Below are 22476 nucleotides of genomic sequence, written 5' to 3'. Positions count from 1 at the left end.
ATTTATTTTTCACAGTGGTGTATATATATATATATATATATATATATATATATATATATTTTTTTTTTTTTTTTTTTTTTGTTACAGTGGTTTCTTCTAGAGTGACATTTTATATATATATATATATATATATATATATATATATTTTTTTTTTTTTTTTTTTTTTTTTTTTTTTACAGTGTTTTTTTCTAGAGTGATATTTTTTACAGAGATATTTTTCATAGTGGTGTATTGTTTGGGTAGAAAGTTATAAATTATAAAAGTTAGCGCAACATATCATCTTTTTTGTTTTTTAGTTTAATACATAACGTATTTAGAAAAATTATAATTTATATGTATGTTTATTTCATGACTGTTGTGATTGGGTTAAATTAAAATAAATACATGGATGACAAAATAACAATAGTCTCTGGGCTCAGGAATGAAAAAACAAAACAAATATAAGTATTTTAACCACTTTCAGACCGGACCATTTCGCTGGTAAATGACCAGAGGTCTTTTTACACTTTGGCACTGCGCTGCTTTAACTGGTAATTGCGCGGTCATGCAATGTTGTACCCAAACAAAATTTGCGTCCTTTTCTTCCCACAAATAGAGCTTTCTTTTGATGGTATTTGATTGCCTCTGCGATTTTTATTTTTTGCGATATAAACGTAAAAAGACCGCAAATTTTGAAAAAAAATGATATTTTCTACTTTTTGTTATTAGAAAAATCCAATAAACTCAATTTTAGTCATACATTTAGGCCAAAATGTATTCAGCCACATGTCTTTGGTAAAAAAAAAGTCAATAATTGTATATTTATTGGTTTGCGCAAAAGTTGTCACATCTACAAACTAAGGTACGTTTTCTGGAATTTACGCAGCTTTTAGTTTACGACTGCCTATCTCATTTCTTGAGGTGCTAAAATGGCAGGGCAGTACAAAACCCCCCCAAATGACCCCATTTTGGAAAGTAGACCCCCTAAGGAAATTGATAAGAGGCATGTTGAGCCCATTGAATATTTTATTTTTTTGCCTCAAGCGATTGAATAATGACAAAAAAAAAAATTTTTTTTTTTTTTTACACAAAGTTGTCACTAAATGATATATTGCTCACACATGCTATGGGCGTATGTGAAATGACACCCCAAAATAAATTCTGCTGCTTCTCCTGAGTATGGGGATACCACATATGTGGGACTTTTTGGGAGCCTAGCCGCGTACGGGGCCCCGAAAACCAAGCACCGCCTTCAGGCTTTCTAAGGGCGTAAATTTTTGAGTTCACTTCTCACTACCTATTACAGTTTTGAAGGCCATAAAATGCCAAGATGGCACAAAACCCCCACAAATGACCCCATTTTAGAAAGTAGACACCCCAAGCTATTTGCTGAGAGGCATGTTGAGTTCATGGAATATTTTATATTTTGCCACAAGTTGCGGGAAAATTACAAACTTTTTTTTTTTTTTTTTTTTTTTAACAAAGTTGTCACTAAATGATATATTGCTCATGCATGCCATGGGCATATGTGAAATGACACCCCAAAATAAATTCTGCTGCTTCTCCTGAGTACGAGGATACCACATATGTGGGACTTTTTGGGAGCCTAGCCGCGTACGGGGCCCCGAAAACCAAGCACCGCCTTCAGGCTTTCTAAGGGCGTTACAGTTTTGAAGGCCATAAAATGCCAAGATGGCACAAACCCCCCCAAATGACCCCATTTTGGAAAGTAGACACCCCTAAATTTAGGGGTACACTAGTGAGACTAGGTAATAAATGGCGGGTGCCCTGAAACTATAAAAAAATAACTAACCAACCAGCGTCACCTGTAACAGTTATATGGTGATCACTGGTGAAAGGGTTAACTAGGGGGCAATTAGGGGGCTTTATGCGGTAGTATATGGGGGTCCCTGGCGCTATAAAAAGCTGCAGCGAACCTAAATACCTACCTGCCTAACTAGCGTCACCTGTGACACTAATACAGCGATCAGAAAAACGATCGCTTATTAGGCTGGGTTCACACTGGAGCGATGCGGGAACGCCACGAATGCGCGGCGGGTTCCCGCATCGCATGCCTCCCGGCGGCAGTTCACACTGCCCTATGCGAACTGCTGGGAGTGTCAGTGAAATGTTACTGACACCCCCAGATCAGTTCGCATATCGCAGTGCGATCTGCAAACTCGGATCGCATGGTGTGAACACCCATGCGATCCGATTCTGCTGCGGGCCAAAAAAAGGGTCCCGTGCGAATTTGCGGCGGGTGCGGCGGGTGTGGCGGGTGCGGCGGGTGCGGCGAATGGCTGAACTCGAATCGCACAGAGATCGGATGTGATTTGCACTGCAGTGCGGTGCGAATCACATTCGTTCTCATAAACCGCTGCAATGTGAACCCAGCCTTAGTGACACTGGTGACGGGGGGTGATCACGGGGTTAAACCTTTATTGGGGGGGTTAGGGGGGTACATTAGAACTAAAGGGGGCTAACTCTAACTGCCCTAACAGTTATTACAGTCACAAATGACACCAATGCAAAAAAAAAAAAAAAAAATGACATTGGTGTCACTGTGACTGGGGGGCAGGGGTAATTGGGGGGGTGATCGGGGGGTAAAGGGGGGGTGTGAGTGTGCCTGGCATGTTCTACTGTGTGTGTAGAGTGTTGGTGCAACTTACTGATCCGCTCTCCTCCGTGTCGGAACGAAAAATACCGACACGGAGGAGAGAATACATCACTTCCTCTCCTGTGTTTACATTACAGGAGAGGAAGTGATGTCACCGGGGATTTCTATTCGTCGGGAGCGATCGCGAGGGGGTGGCCATGAATGAATGGCCGTCCCCTCGTCCGGGATCGCTCCCGTACGAATACCGACCGCCGCAGGCACCGGGCGGGGGCCCGATCGGGCCCCCGACCCGCGGGAGGCAAGGGACGTACATGTATGTCCTTATGCCTGCCCGTGCCATTGTACCGACGTACATCGGCGTGCGGCGGTCGGCAACTGGTTAAATAGGCAACACATTAAAACCTTTACAGCCCAACAATTCACTGGATGATGGCCATATAGTTATTCTTTTCACCTCTGACATAGACAGAGATATCTAAGGCAAAACAGGCTTTTACGTAGAGTACATACGTGTCTCCTTACTTTGTGTATATATGCAGGGAAAGTGTTTTTTTTTTTTTTTTTAAAAGGTGAGTCAAACCAAAAAAGTGTACCTATTATTTTGCTTAGCTTGAGTACAGCACAGTTTCACTTCAATCATTTCAGGAGAAGAGCAGAAACTGATGGATTTGCTTACTTCTGGTTGCCACTGCCTCGTTTTTAAGAGGAATGTCACAATAACTGATTAAAACAAAATTTTACCTCTCTAACAATTGTGCCTGTCTGATAATAACAAGATACTAATGTTCTCCTTCTGTGATGCTATCTTGAAACTCCTTATCATGCATGTGTAGACATACCAAAAATCTCTACCAGGTTTTCAAATATTTGGCAAAGAACTGCAGCATGTCTGTGCAAATAGGTTAAAAAATTGCATGATGTGTAGTCCCTGTGATATACTACCACCTGAGATATTTATGTGAACACTTGTTACATGGCTAGGCAAGAAATTAGGCAGTAGCAGGGTTGGGATCCATCGAAATAAAGGTATTTACTTTGCCTAAAACACAAAAAAACCTCCCTAAAAAAAAAAAGTTTCCTCTTATGAGGGAGGGTCCTCTTTAAGTTAGCACATGCGCTTACAATTTTGAGGTTAGCTTGATGTTTTAGCTGGAGGCATTACATAAAGAAAAACTACACATAGCATAGCAAAACCCGGAAATAAATTGAGCACTTATTTCAGCTAATATATGCTGTGCATATTCAATGGTTTGACCTTTACCTGCAGTTTTTCTTTAACCACTTCCCGACCGGCGCACGCCGATGTACATTGGCAGAAGAATGGCACGGGCAGGCAAATGGGCATGACTGTAGGTCCCTTTAAATTTGCCGCCCTGCCATCGCAAGCGTTCCGCCGGCGGTGCACTCGCGTGCCAGTCGGGACCCCCGTGAGTCTGGTCGCGGCCATTACTAATAATAAAAAAAAATGCCATAAAACTATCCCTTATTTTGTAAATACTATAACTTTTGCGCAAACCAATCAATAATCACTTATTGCAATTTTTTTTACCAAAAATATGTAGTGTTTTTTTCAAAATTGTCGCTCTATTTTTGTTTATAGAGCAAAAAATAAAAACCGCAGGGGTGATCAAATACCATCAAAAAAATGTTTGTTTGGGAGCCATGTTGCATGACCATGCAATTGTTAGTTAAAGCGACGCAGTGCTGAATCGCAAAAAATGGTCTGGTCTTAAGCAAGCAAAATGGTCCGGGGCTTAAGTGGTTAAACACAGTAGTCACTTTCACTAATTTGAAATCAAGATATCACTAAAAGTGGTTGTAAAGTGAGAAAATAGGTAATCCCCTCTTATGTGAAGATATACAGTGCAAAAATTATTCCACAAAATACCTTATTTTACAATGCCGCTGGGTGTTCACGTGACCTGTCATTGTTCTCCTAATGATCTGAGCACTACAGTGCGAGGGGCTATGCTTACCCACTGACATCAGCTGGAAGAAAAGGTGGAGAGCAGTGGGAGATCACGTGAGCACCCAGTGGCTCTGTAAATAAGGTATTTTGCAAAATAGTTTTTTAAAACCACAGATACTGCACTGTATATCTTCATGTAAGAGAGGGGATTACAAGCTTTCTCACTAGTAATATTACAGCTATAGGGGTGAGAGGGGAGGGGCGGGGAGGAGATGGCTGACACACAGACTCCCAAGCTTACAGGCAAGGAGGGGGAGAGTGGGAGAGAGGAGAGGGGGAAGGAGTAGAGCAGCGGGATGATGGAGGCATGTAAACATGTGAGCATGGTATCATGGATCAGCAGCCATGATTACGGTGGTTAGTTTAAATAGGGGGACATGGTAACAGGCAGGATCAACCTGAATTTTTTAGAACATAGAAAGAGACAAATGACACTGCACAAGCACAATGATGTATATCCTGCTTTAAAGGATTGGGATCTTTTTTATTTTGGTATGGGTATGCACAATGAACCTTGCCTAAAATGAAAAGTCATTTTCAAGTGTTGTTGCAAGTTAAAGCGGAGCTCCACCCGAATTTAAACCACTATGCCCCTAAGATTGTAATAAGGTGTAATTTAATTATATCCCTATTACCTTGCTGCTACTGTCTTCTCTTTGTTTGTTTTTTCAATTTCCTGGTCTCCTGTAGTCTCCGGATATGGGCGGTGCGGCTGCGGATAGGGGCGGGGTTTCAGTGGCAGGTCTGCACTTCCTTTTGGCCGCACTGTCTCCTGGGATCCTTTTTTAAAGTTCCCAGGAGTCTGTGCGGCGCCCAGTTATTGTCAGCGCTCGGATTTGTTTGATCTGTGTATGCGCGAGATCGGCGCTTGAATGGGCAGTGCATGCTGGGATATCAGCAGCACAGTGTCCCGGAAGAGAATGCCTGTGGGCTTCACATGCCCACAGGCAACATGGAAACTGTCAGAGAGACGATTTTATAAACTTGGAAAAAGTCGGAAAAACTGCAGCATGGGATGGCACAAGTAAGTGGAACTATTCAAAATCGTACTCCTTGTCATTTCCCCCCAGAAAAAAAAAAAAACGGTGGTGGAACCCCGCTTTAAGCACATATTAATATAGCTTATGTTATGGAGTCTTTCCACTATGTAAAATCTAATATGTATTAATTTAAACAGAATATATAGTGTTTTTGTAAATGTATGCAGAATTTATTTTGACCATTAGTGAGAAATAACATTTTAAATATTTTTTGTATGCTAAATATGAAAATCTGCATATAAAACTTTTTATAAAAAGGCCAGATGGGCTTTCCTGATTCACATGTTCTGGTGTCTAATAAGCCTGGCACCCGATGTGTTCAGCATGTGTTTTAAATAGGGAACAGTCCAGTCGGCATCCACTGGTTACCGCTCACTATTTATTTAAAATGCATGCTGAACACACCGGTTGCCAGGCTTGTTAGGCACCGGATCATGTGAGTGTACCTATGTTTGTTTATACAACTTTTAACCAATAAATTATGCTATGGGCTCCCCCCTCTGTGAGGTCTCTCCCCACCTATGGAGTAATTGCAGTAAAGACACCACCTAGAGGTTTGTTTCCCCACAAAGCGCAAGTGACCACACTAGAGATAGGTGGTTAATATCTAGGGTGGGTATACATCCATGTGGGGCACCTGGTCTGAACACCAAGCAGTGGAGCACATATTTGTTCAATTTGGAATTGTGCACAAGCCCCCTTCTTCAAGTTTGTGGAACTTTATTTACATTCAAGTTTGATGTATTATCTTTTGATTTATTAAGCCAAGTGTGGTGTCCATTTATATTTAATGCTCTTTTATAAATTCTTTAAAGCAGAACTTTACCCATAACAACTTGATAAAAAATAATGTTCTCGAGCAAGGAACATCCATTCCACATTATTTTTTTTATAACAATATATTTTTATTAAGAATTTCCACGAGAATTACAGCAGAAAGAGACATACAGATATGTGATCAAATATGTTAACAGATACAGACAAAACAGCATTGAGGTAATGCAATGGGCAGAAGAAAACAAAGTACAACAGGTAAGCAATGAAGTATTCTTGGAAAAGAGAGATCATCCAAGCATTGTATTACTAACATGAATAAGATAATTTGAGGCTTAAATTGGGTTAAGGCAGGGTGATACAATCTAGTGTAGCCATAAGTGGACTCAGCAATCAAATAAAAAAACCAGATGTAGACCAAAACAGTATTTAAGTAGTGCAGTGAGTAGACAAAAAATAAAGTACAAAGGTACAGCAATGGAAAATACTTAAGGCAGTAAGGTTTCGTTCAAGCAGTGTGTTATTAACAAGAATAAAGAAAATTTAAGGCATAATTTGAGTGGAAAGAAGGGCAAGGCAGTCTAGTTCAACTGATTGTGGATTCAGCAACAATATAGTAAATAAAAGTGTATAGATGGATGAGTACAACAAGAGGAGACGGGGAATAGCAAACAGGGGGACCGCGGCCAATCCCCCCGGGCGCCCCAACTGGGATCAAGCTGCGCCCGGGCCGACCGGCCGCCCCCCCCCCCAGCCACGAAACCGCCCCTCCACAGGATGCCCGTTAAACCACACGCCTCCCATACCAGTTCAGCCAAGGTTCCCAATCTGTGGAAGCCTGATTGTATTTGCCCAAGGAAGATGCGAACATAAGTTCATAAGAGATATGCAGGTGAGTTGTTTGAAGAACGTCCAGAAGAGAGGGAGTCACTGTCGATCTCCATCTTCTAGCCAGTTCCAAGCGCACGCTTAGAAGGATATGGGTAATAATCTTTCTCATAGAAGGAGGTAGGGCATCTATACCTAGAGATAAGATAGCTAGGCCTGGGCATGGGCGCACAGTAGTGTTAGAGATCGAGGATATTGCATTAAATATAGCGGTCCACAACGTTTGGACAGCCGGGCATTCCCAGAAGATATGGAAGAGTGTGCCTCTAAGGCCACAGTTCCTCCAGCACAATGATGAACATTGGGGGGTATAACAAGCCAATCTAGAGGGTGTCAGGTACCACCGTAACAACAACTTCTGGTAAAGTTCCCACAAGTTGGCGCATCTAGTGGCCTTATAGGTGGAAGAGACGGCTTTACGCCATTGATCAACGGAGTAGGACTTGGACAATACCAATTCCCACGACCGCATGGAGGGAGTTTTAAAAAAATTTGTTTTCTGTTGCAGAAGACCGTACAGCAGAGAGATACCTTTAATGGACGTGATAGGATTAGTGAAATATAAATGAGCCCTCCACGGCAAGACGATTGATGGGGTCGGGAGAGTTGAGAGTAAGTGGGAGATTTGGTTATAGGTAAAAATGTCGCCTGGAAGTAAGCCGAATTCCGATTGGAGTAACCGAAAGGCCTTTGTGGCTGGTCCCAGCTGCAGTGCACCAACCGTGGAGACACCCCTGTCTAACCAGTGTTTGATATTTAGGTTAGGGATGAGCAGTTGAAGACATGTAAGTGGCAATGGGACTGATTTGGTGGGAGCATCGGCCAGAGGGGTCTGAAGTAGGATTTTCCAAGCCGCAATGGCCGCTACCATGGGTGGAGAGATACTAGAGGGCAGGGTGGGCATTAAACTAGCCGCAAAAAGCAAGTCCAGAGGGTTTCTGTAAGGGCACATATGCTTTCCAACTCAAACCATCTAGCCCCAGCTCCACCCTGAAACCACTGTCTAGTTTGTGCTAGGCAAGCTGCCAAAAAGTAGTCCTTTAATGCAATATGTCCTATGCCTCCTGATAGTTTAGACTTGATAAGCTTGTGGAATGCACATCTGACCTTCTTACCCTGCCATAGAAATGTATTCAACATAACCTGAGCTCTAGTAAGGTAGGAGTCAGGAGTTGGAACAGGGAGAGTACGAAATAGATAAATAAATTGAGGGAGGACTATCATTTTAAGTGCCGCTAAACGTCCAGACCATGTTAGTGCTACTTTGGATAAGGAATGTAGTTTATGATCTAACTGTTGAAAAAACGTTGTGTAGTTTGCCTCCACCAACTGTGCAGTTCTAGACGTTAACGTAATGCCCAGGTATTGTATTCCATTGCTCTCCCATGAGTAAGGGTAGGTGTTTGCCAGGCGGGCCTGGACCGCCGGGTCAACTCCCATGCCAAGAATGTGGGACTTGTTTTCATTAACCTTATAATAAGATATTCGATTAAATAAAGTCAAAGCCTCGGAGATTGCTGCCAGGGAAGACTCCACTTCAGTCACAATCAGAATGATGTCATCAGCGAATAAACTGATTACATGACTATCAGCGCCCACTGGAAAACCCCGGATCGTAGGATGGTTCCTAATATAGATAGCCAAGGGTTCCATTAACAGGTTAAAAATTAATGGAGATAATGGGCATCCCTGTCTCGTACCATTGGAAATAGTAAAAGCAGTGGACAAGACTCCGGAAGCGCACACCTTGGCCGAAGGGTTTGAGTATAACGCAAGGATAGCTGAGAGTATAGTGCCAGTAAAACCAAAAGCCTCTAAAACTCTTCTCATATAAAGCCAATGTATGCGGTCGAAGGCCTTCTCTGCGTCCAAAGTCAGAAGCAGAGAAGGCCTTTTCTGTTGTTCGGCCATGTGAATGATATTAATCATCCTACGGGTTGCATCCGAAGTCTGTCTACCCAGGGTGAACCCTGTTTGATCCGGGTGAATAAGTGTAGGGAGTAGCATAACTAGACGTTGAGAAATCAATTTCGCATACAACTTAATGTCAGTATTAAGGAGTGATATTGGTCTGAAATTAGAGGGGGTATCTGGAGTCTTCCCTGGTTTGGGTATGGTAACAATAGTTGCTGCTAACATTTCAGGAGGGAAAGAGGCAGAGGCAGCCGCATCATTAAAGACTTTCACCAAGCAAGGAAGTAGAATTGGACCAAATTCTTTATAATATTCACTTCCAAAGCCGTCCGGGCCTGGGGATTTATTTAGAGGTAGGGAGGCAATGGCCTTAAGTACGTCGGTATCAGTAAACGGTTCGTTCAAGGATTGTAGTTGACTATCAGACAATCTGGGGATAGAGATAGAAGACAAGAAGTCGTTAATTGCCTCCAGTTGTGGTTGGGACGTCAAGGGGTCGTTTTTGAGGTTGTATAAGGACTCATAGTAAGAACTAAATGCATCTGCTATTTGTTGGGGATGATAAACTTTTTGTTTAGTCACAGGGTGGGTCATATAAGGGATTTTGTCTTTGTACCTAGGGCCCCTCAGATTGTGCGCAAGGAGTTTACCTGCCTTACTACCATGAACATAATAGTTCATCTTCATCCTCTTGGAGTTTTTCTCAAAATCCTCCAAAAGCAGGAGTCTAAGGTCATGTCTGAGTTGGGTCAATTTTTTAGACAAGGGTGGAGTGGTGTGGATCTTATTTTGTGTTTCTATTACAGCAATTGCTGCGGTAAGCTCGTTAAATCGTCGTAGCCTCTGCCTCTTTGCCCTCGCACCCAATTGTATTAAAATCCCCCGCATATACGCCTTATGGGCTGACCATAGTATACAATTATCCTTCACAGAACCTGTGTTATTATCAAAGAACTCCCGAAGGCGGGTGTCCACAGCAGCTCTAGAGTCTTTCTGCTGGAGAAGATAGGTGTTGAGTTTCCATAATGGACTCTTCTGCGCTGCCGTTGGATCCGCAATGGATAGCACCACTGGGGCATGGTCTGCCCAAGAAATTGTACCAATAGAGACCTCCTTCGATAACAACAACACTTTATGGTCAACCAAAAAAAGATCAATGCGTGTGTAAATTCTGTGCGGTGAAGAAAAAAAGGTGAAGTCCCGTTCATTGGCATGAAGGCACCGCCAGGCGTCATATAGATTGTTATCGTGGATAGAGGGAAGCAGTGCAGCTGCTTTGCGGAGAGAAGTCGAGGTAGAATCACACACCGGATCCGGAGATGCATTAAAGTCTCCGCAAATAATCAGGGAGCCCTTTTGGATCTTCCGAATTTTTCTAATAATCTTGTTGAAAAAATGAACTTGATGCACATTGGGGGAATAAATTGTGGCGATGGTGTAACTAGAGGAATTAACTTCACAGATCAGAATCAGGAATCTGCCGTTAGGGTCCTTAATTTCCTGATGAAGCTTAAACGCCACTGTGTCCCTGATAGCTATGAGAACACCTCTAGATTTAGAGTCTGCATTAGCTGTAAAAACATAAGGATAATTGCCATGTGAACATTTGGGGGGGGCTGAAGCGCTGAAATGTGTCTCCTGTGCGCAGACAATGTCGCTATCATGGATTAGAGCTTCCTTCCAGAAGGACTTTCGCTTTACGGGGTGGTTGAGGCCCCTGGTATTAATGGTAAGGATCTTCAGAGCCATACTCTATTAGTATCGTATGATGGGGAGTAGCGATGGTGTGGGAAAGAGATATTCAGGACTGTAAAGAGCACCCCAGCCAAAAAAAAGGAAGGTGTACTCACGTTACCAACCGTTGAAGCATAGGGGCATGCTGAAGGACTCAGAGAAGAGGCATACCAGAGATCCAGGCCTATCGATGACATGGTTCCAGATGGATCACAAGGACCTTCACTGCTATTTCCGTTAGCCGACTCGTGGAGTAGAAACCATACAAGGTAAAAAAGAACAGAGAACAAAACATGTAAAAAGGATAAGAAAAAAAACATAATTCAGTACTGTTGAGCACCAACAGGGCGCTCCTTGAAATAACGAACAAGTCACTCGCAGCGTGTAACCGCTGTTGTTTGTGGGGGTTTAGTCCGACCAGACAGGTCACGGCCCTGCACTGCAGGATTAACTAGCATGTCAAGACCAACCTGAAGGATTCAAGTGTGAGATCGAGCGTTTTTCCCGGTAACCTCTTTCCAGTCTCTGACCACCGGTCTGGGAGTGCTTGTGAAAGGTGAATGGGTCAATTCCTCAGTGACAATGTTCCAGTCTCGCAGGAGAGCAATTCCCTCCTCCAAGGAAGATATCGCATAGGTACGATTGTCACGAGTCACAACAAGTTTCGTGGGGTGGCCCCATTTGTATGCGACTTTGTGGTTGCGAAGAGCTTTTGTGATCGTGTTCAAGTTCCTCCTTTTCTGCAGGGTATACTGGGATAAGTCCGCAAAAAATTGCAGGTTTTGATATTGTGCTGGAATAAACTCACGTTTCCTCATATGAAGCATAAGGATTTCTTTAACATGAAAAAAGTGTAAACGGAGGAGGACATCTCGAGGAATTTGCTCAGACAGGTGGGAGGGTTTGGGTAGCCTGTGTATTCGATCTATGGTAACGTCCAAATCTGTAAGAGCAGGAATGAGGGCCTTGAACAACGCCGTGACGTAGGAGTTTAGATCAGATTGCTGTACTGACTCAGGGACCCCCCTAATTTTTAGATTGTTTCTCCTCGATCTATCTTCCAAATCAGCCAATTTAGCTTTGACCCATGCGGTGTCACTTTCTTTTTCCTCATATACATCCACCAAGTCATTAATCGTATCAGCGTATTCGCCCATTTTCGCCTCAATGTGGTCAACTCTGTTACCCAGATCATTAATGTCCCGGTTAAACTTAGACATGCATGATGCCATATCCGATTGTATAGTGCTTCTAAGGGACAACAACATGTCTTTTAACACAGTGTCCAGTACCGGTTGATTAAGCGTAGGGAAAGATTCGATTGATTCTGGCATGTCTCTCGTGTCATCCCCGGAGTCTGGGCCTGGGCTATCCACGGAACGTAATCCGTTGCCATCGAGTCTGGGTTTGGACTTGACCGGGCTTCTAGTGGTTGGGGATGGTGGAGGGGAAGGTCTGAGGTCAGGTATGGGGTTCAGTGGAGCAGGATTCTCTACATTAAGAATGCTCTGTGCTGCTAAGGCCGCAGGTCCGGAGTAGGCCTCGGCGCCATCTTGCCTCCCCTCCATACCTTTTGCATGGAAGAAGTCCGTCAGCCGGTGCGGGTGCCTAGCGTTCCGCCGTTTGTTAGGCATGGTCTCGGTGGTTGCCCCGTCTAGAACGCCGGTAGTCCGGGCGAAATCGGTGCACGGAAGGTCTGCTTTTAGCCGCTGAAATCCTGAAGCGCCGGAGCTCTGGTTCTATGCGACCATCCGGCTCCGCTGCAGGCCACGCCCCCCCCATTCCACATTATTAATTATGCTACCAAAATTTGTGTATGCTTTAAATTTCCACCATCATTACTCCTGTTACTTCTTGTGGGAGGCTGCCATTTTTCTGGAGCCTAGAGATCCAGCATTATATCATAAAGTGGAACTAAACCCCTTGGATTTAATGGTTTCAGAAAACAGTTACACTTCTGTAATGTCAGGATGGATAACTGCCACATTTGGTGATGCTGTTCCCCTTTGTTTGTGTCTTTGGATATGTTTTTATGAACTTGCTGAAATAAAGAACGGATCCAGTGCACGTTGAACTACAACCCATTGAGGTACCTCCGTGTCATTTTTCATATATATCATGCATGATATACATTAACAAAGCGGAATAATATGAGTTCAATTCAGCTCTGTACTGAATAGCACTGTCGGGACATTCATATATTCCTCAGCACAAGAGATGCTTTACATACAGGAAACTGAATAACAATTCCATTATTACAAAAAGCGTAGATGGCTGATAATGGGAAGAACATGAACAACTTTTATATTGATGTTCAGTATCAATAATATTCTGTAGACTCTCTGTGCTCCCGCTGGATCATTTAATCACAGATTACACTGTAATAATGGACTGAACATACTATATGAAGGAATTGGTCCTCTAGAATAGCGATCATTTATGATTTTCAGTGATTTTGAAATTGAATTTGTTGGATACCAGTGGGTAGGATTTTCACCTTCATTATCCTTGAGACTCTTTCCATGACTTTGCTATCCTAGACTGTCTTCCTGGCTATCCCTATTCTTTACTTGGCTTGAACCACCGGGGGGGGGGGACTTGATACTGGCCCTATATTGCTTATTAGCATACACTGGTTGCTTATTGATAGCACCCAAAATTGGACCAGTTTCAAATCTTACTGGCGTCCGGACGTATATGTTTTTGTTTTATGTTTTATGTAAGCACTGTTTTTTGTGTATATGTTTCCTCTCCATCTGTGCCTACTGGGATTATATATTGTGTTTTGATTAAACCACAGCAGACACATTAGGATTATTTTAATGGTGGCCTGTTTGAATAAATTCCTAAGCGTGTTTTAGTGGTTTAGAGATGCACTTGGTATATCACAGAAAATTTATTTTTCTAAAAATTTTCAATAGATTTTATATTTTTGTGACTTTGGTGCTCTGTCCCTCAGTGAGCCTCACTTTTCTTTGGGTCACCACTCTATAGGGGTCCATAATTTGTTTATTTGCACAAAAGTTATAACGTCTACAAAACAGGATAGTTTTATGGCATTTTTATTATTATTTTTTTTACTAGTAATGGCGGTGATCTGCAATTTTTATCAGGACTGCGACATTATGACGGACACGTCAGACAATTTTGACACATTTTTGGGACCACTGGCATTTTTACAGCGATCAGTGCTATAAAAATGCATTGATTGCTGTAAAAATGTCACTGGCAGGGAAGGGGTTAACACTAGGGGCGATCAAGGGGTTAATTGTGTTCTCTAGTGTGTGCTGGTTTTAATTACTCCCCATACAGCCTTTTATACCAAACAGCAGCATTAATTATCTCCCTTTGCCAATGTTTCTTATAAATCTTTATGCACAAGATCATGCAGTACAAATGATATGACTGACTAACCAGTGAATATAAAGAAAAGAAGAATTTTTAAAGTAATATATAACCTATGTCGCACTCCCAGAAGTCATTGTTTTATTTGTTTGTTTTTACAGTAAATTCCTGTCTGAAATTGATCATAGGATTAGTAATAAAACAAGCAATTTTAAGTCTTTAAATATGACAATGCTTGTCATTTGTGCCTTCAACTAATCACCTCTTTTCTGAAATTCAGTTATTCAATAAACTTTTGTCATTCTGGTTTATATCCTTGACCTGAAGGACACTAGCCTTTTAGCAAAACCATAATGGCATTTCATACAGACAGGAATCCTTTCAATGAAAAAACTATGTTTATGTTGCCCATGTTTTACAAGAAAGTGGAAAAAGGGGGCCACACACTTGATTAGCAGAGGAGTAGCAAGAGAAAGAGTAAAGAATAGTTTAAAGTGGATTTTCAGGGAGTGACTCATGAAAATAATATAGGCTGGTAAAATATAAAGGCATCTGAAAAAGAATAAAGCAGGTTAACCACTTCAGCCCTGGAAGATTTCCCCAGTTAATGACAGGCCATTTTCTGTGATACGGCACTGCGCCACTTTAACTGACAATTGCGCAGTCGTGTGACACTGTACCCAAACAAAATTGACATAATTTTTTCCCCACAAATAGAGCTTTCTTTTGGTGGCATTTCTGGGGTTTTTATTTTTTGCAAACAAAAAAGAGCGACAATTTTGAAAAAAAAAACAATATTTTTTACTCTTTGCTATAATAAATATTCCCAATTAAAAAAACAAAAACAAATTTATTCATCTGTTTAGGCCAATATGTATTCTTCTAAATATTTTTGTTAAAAAAAAACAAATCACAATAAGTGTATATTGATCGGTTTGTGCAAAAAATATTGTGTGTACAAGATAGGGGATAGATTTATGGCATTATTTTTTTTTTTTTACTAGTAAAGGTGGTGATTTGTGATTTTTAGCAGGACCGTGACATACTGAGGCAATAAGACTGAGGCAGACAGATCGGACACTGTTACCCAGAGAGATTGGTGGCATCCTTGATAACATTCAACGAGGTCACAGAAACACCCAGGTTAGAGTGGCTCCGGATTTTGTCAACCATGTTGAGAGGTTGGTAGAGAGTGTGATGGTAAAGGACAGAAATCTGTCATTGGCCCTGGCATGCACGTCGTGGCAGGTGGAAATATCAGCCAACATCAAGCTGATTTGTACCGTCTCTGTATGAGGGGCGGTGGCCTGATGAGTTAGCATCACCGTTCAGTAAGATTTTGCCAAAACACGTCACTTAAACTAATCCAAAGTAGTGGCCGAATGCCTGGATGAGCTATACTAATTTGGATTGTGAAAGGTGTTATGCTGTATGTTCCCATACACAGAAGTCCAGACTCGGTCTGTATATTTGGTGGCATCAATGGGCTTACTGACTGGGGATTCTATCTTGTTGCATTTGAGGCTACGTCACACATGTGATCAGAGAAGATGGAAGCTGGAGGCAGGTTGATATTTCCCTCTGTCGGAATCATGACCATGATGTCCTCTGTAGGCCAGGTCAATACATGGGGATGCACGAATAATGTTGGTAAGTTATTTCTCTCTGTGTTCTGGATGGAGAGAGCATTGCTGGGAAGGAAGCACCCAGGTATTATTTAGGACGTAGGCGAGTTTGTTTCTTTGTCCTAAAGAATACCGGTGTAGTGTTAGTCATGGAACTAGAGGGTTCCTTGAACCTAACCATAGGTAGAGGTGCATGGTACACCATGGGCATGATCTCTGAAATCCAGGCACAGGGGTGGAACTGTGTGGGTTGGGTCATTGTTGTAAATTTATAGGTGTAGTTAAACTTGATATTTATCTAGAAGGGTCTCCCATTTCTCTATGCAAGTTGAGGGACGATTTGACGGTAAGGTCTCTGTGTACAAGTTAGAGACTTTGCGGCCAAGTCAGAGCCCTGCTATACTGTTGTGAGCAAGCCTGCCGCATCTGGACCCATATTTACAGTAAAGGGTTATAGGAGGTTGGGAGCAGGGTGCATAATACATATATATGTATATATTGTGGTAATAAGTTGATTAATTTTGTTGTATAGTGTGACCTATGGGTATTGTAGGCTAGTAATATGGGCAAGAATGGCCCTCCTCAAGAATCTGTATTTGAAAGCTGGTTGATATGTTACTCTGAATGTATGCTGGTAAATGAATGGACACCCCTTGCCTGTACTGCATCCTGTCCAGAAGATACAGAATGGTGACATGGAAGCTGTCCCTGAAGAATGGTGGTGATGTGTCACTCAGTGGCAAAGCGGCACATGTTGGGAAGCATCACATGGTAAAACAATTATGGACTGCTCCATAGGACCTGTTTCTGCACATGTTGAAAGCACAGCGCAGTAAGACAATTGTGGACTGTTCTATGGGATATGTATCTGGAGCGCACGTTGAAAACCACCACACGTTACACAAGCTAAGGACTGTGCCACAGGTACTGGTTCGGAAACACATCTTGGGGAGCCACACGCGTTAAGACAGTTATGGACTGTTTAATAGGAGCCGTGTCTGAAGAAGGGTGGTATGCGCCTTTCAGGCGCAAAGCGCCATATGTTGGATTGAATTCATATAATACTTCTGGTATTTGTTCATGATTGAGATAGCCACTTAGCCTCAGTTGAATGAAGCACATGAAAATTTTGTAATCAGAAGAACAATGGCTTGGCTCAGACCCACCTGCTGTGATATGTGTGATTGCAGGCTTCAAAGGTAATAAGAGCGAGCTAGATGGCTCATCGTTAATAGAGACACTGATCATAGTGGATAATACAGCATGCTTCCTGAAGAATGGGCATACATGTGAAGGATTACCTCTTGGCGAAATCTATTGAATGGAAAGCAAATGGGGGTGGCTACGAGTGGGCGGGTATGTTTGAATGAAAAGGCTCACACACACAGACAAGGCTCTCTCTGTTTTGCTGCAAGAGCCTGCTGCTGACCTGAAGATTTGGCCTACTCTGGGTGATGGCTCCGGCCTAAACCTCATGGTGAAGGCCCTCTCCTGGTCTGAGCCTCGCCGATGCAGCAAAGCCTCACGGAGGACCGTATGATAAGTATCTTTCATATTCTTGTATTATATGTTCTAAATGTAAGCTTTGTGATATTGTAATGTCTTTTTAATACTTTATGTTAGCTTTCCTAATTTCTTGGGAAATAAATAAGATAGTGTTTTACTAGCAGCAATGTGTGTGTTTTCATAAGTAACTTTATATCAATGTGCCTAGTAGGGTTTTATAAACTAGATAACTATGGGAAGAGACAAGTTAATAATAGTTTGTAGAGTACATAATGTCCTTCAGATAACTTTTTTTGGAACCATTGACATATATACAGCAATCAGTGCTATAAAAATGCATACTGTGTAAATGTCACTGGTACGGAAGGGGTTAACACTAGGAGGGATCAGGGGGTTAAATGTGTTCCTTCATGTGTGTTTCTAACTGTGGGGGGATAGGACTGACTGGAGGAGGAGACATCGCTGTTCATAATTACTACAAACAGCAGATCTGTCTATCCTCTCCAATCAGAACGGGGATTTGTGTGTTCACATCCCCATTCTGGCTCTTGTGCCGGTGATTGCGGGTGGCCAGCGGTCATTGTGGCCGCTGGTCATCGGGTCCCCTGTGCCTGTTATGGCTCTTAAAGGAGCCAACATACAGGTACAGCAATTAGCAGGAATGAGCCACTTTGCCGACATATATGTATGTGAGATGGTCTGCAGGTGGTTAAAGACGGAGGAGAAACTACATCAAAAGGAAAAGTGAGAATATGAAAGTGAGAATTTAGAGGAAGAGGAACAAGAAGAGGAATGAAGGGAAGAAAGACATACATGTTCAATAAAAAAAAGATAACCTAGACTTGCCATGTGTAAAACTAAAGCGCGAGATCTCAGGGGTGGACAGAACAGTAATATGATCTCTGGAAGGAAAATACAGATTATAGCACTAATGAAAATGAGTACTGTCAGCGTACTGTGAGTTTTTTTTATGTTCACTAACATCCAAACTTTCAGCATAAGCTTTCAGGGTGTACAATCTTCTTTAAGTTTTATGTAATACTACTGGGACCTTGAAGAAAGGGGTACACCTTGAAATCTTGTCCTGCAAATTTGACAGGTACAAATTTGGAAGTGACAAGAAAAAGAAAAGGCTTCCAACAGATTTGTACAGTGCTATTTAAAAAGAAGATTTGCTTTACAGTGGCATACCCTGATAGCAAACAATATGCCTTCCCCTGCGCAGAGGAAGCCCAGCAACTACTGTATTGAATGCAAATAAAAGCCACCTATATGTCTGCAGACACAGACCAGACAGATAGCACAGACTCTTCCCTTTACACCACATGAGCCTCATCATCCACGGCGAGATAAGATAATCATTGATATACAACAAGGTCTCCAACTGGCTCTACTGGGATATTATTTCATGCTGTTTCATTTTCTATACCACTGGGACAGCTAAGTAACATAAGGTGTACTATTTCTTTTTTTACACTATTCTTCCTCTTATTTGATTACTCTTGATGCATTTTGATTTGTGTTAAAAGCTTTCTGGGTCATAGACCACCTATGCCTGGCTCTAGCGAAACCTAGTTGTTTGCCTCCTTGGTAATTCTCAGCAATCAACAATGTAAACTGCGTGGAAGGACAATCAAACTGGTTACTTCATGTATTTCTTAGGAAATAGGGAAGTGCTGCACACACCTCTTAGTTTTTCTCCTTTAACTCCCATAGGGTGAATGGGGTGAGTGGTAGAGTCTATTTATCACACCACATGAAAAAAGTTAATTCTGTAAGTAATACATTTGTGTCAGAGCTATCTGATCGAGCTAACTAGCGAACTCTAATTCTCTCACTACTTAAAATTAAAGGGGTTGTAAAGGAAAATGTTTTTTCACCTTAATGCATTCTATGCATTAAGGTTAAAAAACATCTGACAGTGCCTGCGCCCCCAGCCCCCCCGTTTTACTTAGCTGACCCCTCGAAAGTCCCGCGCTCGTCCCCCGACGTCCTTTCCACCGTTCAGCCTGGCCGCTGATTGGCTGGAGTGGATGGATGGAAAGCAGCGCAGCCATTGGCTTGCGCTGCTGTCAATCACATCCACTGACACGGAGCGCCGGGGGGCGGGGCCGTGTGATACAGTGAGCGGCTATAGCCACTGGCTGGATCAGGGGAGCGCGCCCGCAGATGCTTCTCACCATGCGAGGAAGCTCGCATGAATGTGAGAAGCACCTGCGGGAGGAAGCAGAGACAGCCGTCGAGGGACCCCAGAAGAGCAGGTTCGGGGACACTCTGTGCAAAACGAGCTGCACAGTGGAGGTAAGTATAACATGTTTGTTATTTAAAAAAAAAAAAATTCACTTTACAATCCCTTTAATTTGCTGTTGTTTCTTTTATTTAAGAAATATTTTTATGTTGTTAAGTTCTCTCTAAAATCAAGATATTATGTTATGCATCCTTATCAGTCGCATTACAATTGACATTCTGTATGTCTATAGTACATCAACAAATGCTTTTGATTACAGTCTCAATATGTACACTAGAATATACAAGGTCTAGTGTAAACATGAATGTGATTTAATGGCATGCAAATGGCCTACATTCCCCGACTAAGCGTAATATGATACTGAGATACCTGAAGCTCTTCATGGTAGACATAGCTCTACTACAGAAGACACACCTACCCTCTGCAGACTTCCCCAGAATGCATACAGTACATTATGGGTGGGAGAAGTCATAGGTACCCCCTCTGTAAGTAGAAGGGTTGGTGTCATGACCATAATAAACAAGTCACTGATGTATTCAATTATCCGTAAGAGATATGATGATAAAGGCAGATGGCTTCATGTATATTTCCAACTTCCTGAAAAAACTCTTTCCATCTATAAAATCTACATGTTGTATTTTCCTAACCCACCCTCCAAAGCCTTTTTCTTGGAAATGACCTCATGGATAATGCAGGATGGTACAATGAAATAAAATCAGTGCAGAGACCTCAATTCAGCTATGGACAATAGGACTAGACAGTTGCAACAGGCACCCTGTGCCAAACAATGAGAGAGGATGTTTCTAAGGTCTCTCTGTTAAATTAGAACCCGAAATAAAGATCATATACACATTTCTCTGATTCCCATCATACCCTCACAATAATAGATTACATTTTTATGTTCCTTTTTCTATAACCTCATATTTCAGATGCTGAAATTAATCCAATATCATTATCAGACCTTTACCTGATAGCTATAACAATACAAGATTATGTCCATAAATGTGATGCCATACTGTGGAGATTTTCCTCTCATCAAGCGCAAAAAAGCTCTTTCAATAAATGCTTATAGAGTCATTGCAGCAGTATGAACATAATAATGGCACCCACAAATCCAAACCAGCATTATACTGGGAAGCAGGAAAAGGTTTCTAAGCACAAAATGATTTCACATGTAGCGTCCAAAAGGAACAAATAAGATCCCACTACAACAAAGCTAGTAACATATTGCATAAGGCCCAAATCCAGGTGTCAATTCCCCAACAAGGAAGCTTGAGTAAATACAAAAAAAAAAATTACCACTTGGCAGTCCAACAGGAAATTACTTTTTGGGCACACATATATGGTCATAAAGCAGGAAATCTTCTATCTAATCTACAGTAATTAGAGGAAAACACATCACAACACATATTGTTGCCCTTAAAGGAAATAACAATGTTTTTTTTATCTCCCCCTAAACCAGTGTTTCTCAATTCCAGTCCTCATGGCCCACTAACAGGTCATGTTTTCAGGATTTCCCTCAGATGAAACAGCTGGGGTAATTACTAAGGCAGTGAAACTGATCAAATCACCTGTGCAAAATAATGGAAAGCCTGAAAACATGACCTGTTAGTGGGCCATGAGGACTGGAATTGAGAAACACTGCCCTAAACAAATAAATTCAATACTGGAGCAGTTCTACCACAAACTCTATTCAAAACAAAAAATGAACACACCCGCACTCTTCAGCATATATCTGTGGAGGCCTTGTCCAGTCTTAACAAGCCCATCTCAATAAAGGAGGTTTTAAATGTAAATAAACAGCTCCTAAATGGCAAGGCCCCGGGACATGATGGTTATATGGGTGAGGCATTAAAAACACTACAAACATAAATTTCCCCCACCTTACACTCTTTTTTATAGAGACGTATGGATGGGGGAGAATATCTATCTAGGGGAAAAAAGGCTTACATAAAGATGTTCCCAAAAAAAGACAAAGATCATACACAACCAGGATCTTATCAACCAATATCCTTAATCAATGTTGATATGAAAATTCTCTCCAAACTAGTAGCCGACTGTCTAGCATTCTTTAAACCTACTCTCATATCACCTGCCCAGGTGTCAGGGCTGGGCCCAGCCCTTCCTTCTCTGAGCTGGCCTCTCATTTGCTAGCTAATTGGCAGCTCCTATCTATCCACAGTGACTCACCTGTTGATGATCCTGCTCATCGGTCCTGCCTCCTTAAGCCATCCAGTCCAGATGATCTCTGCTTTCGCCTTGATCACATCTCTAGAGACACTCTCCTGTGTTCCTGTTAAAGACTTGCTTGTCTGACATTCCTTCTGGCTCCCTGATGTTTTGGCTTGTCTGACAATCCATTCCGGTTCCTGAACTCTGGCTATGTTTTGACTACATTTTCTCTGTTTACCTTTTTTATTATTATTATTAAACAAGTGAGATTTAACTGTACTTCTGTCTCAGTCTGATTCATGGTTTCTGACAATTGGCGAAGGCCATGAATTCAGAAGATAATATTTTTCCAGATTGGATTAGTTAAAAATGCTCCTGAGTCACACGGCTCACCTGGAATCTCCCACTGTGTTGCAGGCCATCCCTTCTGCTGCTCTGTGCAGACATCCACCTCAAGTATTGCCTCTATAAGAGGTATGTCTGGTTCCGCTCTGCTTCCCCAGCAATTTGGGGGTGATCCAGTTCAATGCAGAGGATTTCTCAACCAAGTTGAGATATACTTTGAGATGCTGCCCCAGGCGTTTCCCACTGACAAAAGCAAAAGGAGGTTTGCTTCTTGGCCTGGGCAAACGCTCTATGGGAGACACAAAAAACTGTTGTCTTGA

Source organism: Lithobates pipiens, unplaced genomic scaffold (genome assembly GCF_037356315.1).
Source record: "Lithobates pipiens isolate NorthernLeopardFrog02 unplaced genomic scaffold, aLitPip1_a1.2 Scaffold_16, whole genome shotgun sequence".
NCBI lineage: Eukaryota > Metazoa > Chordata > Amphibia > Anura > Ranidae > Lithobates > Lithobates pipiens.
This window is presented reverse-complemented; position numbering follows the sequence as displayed.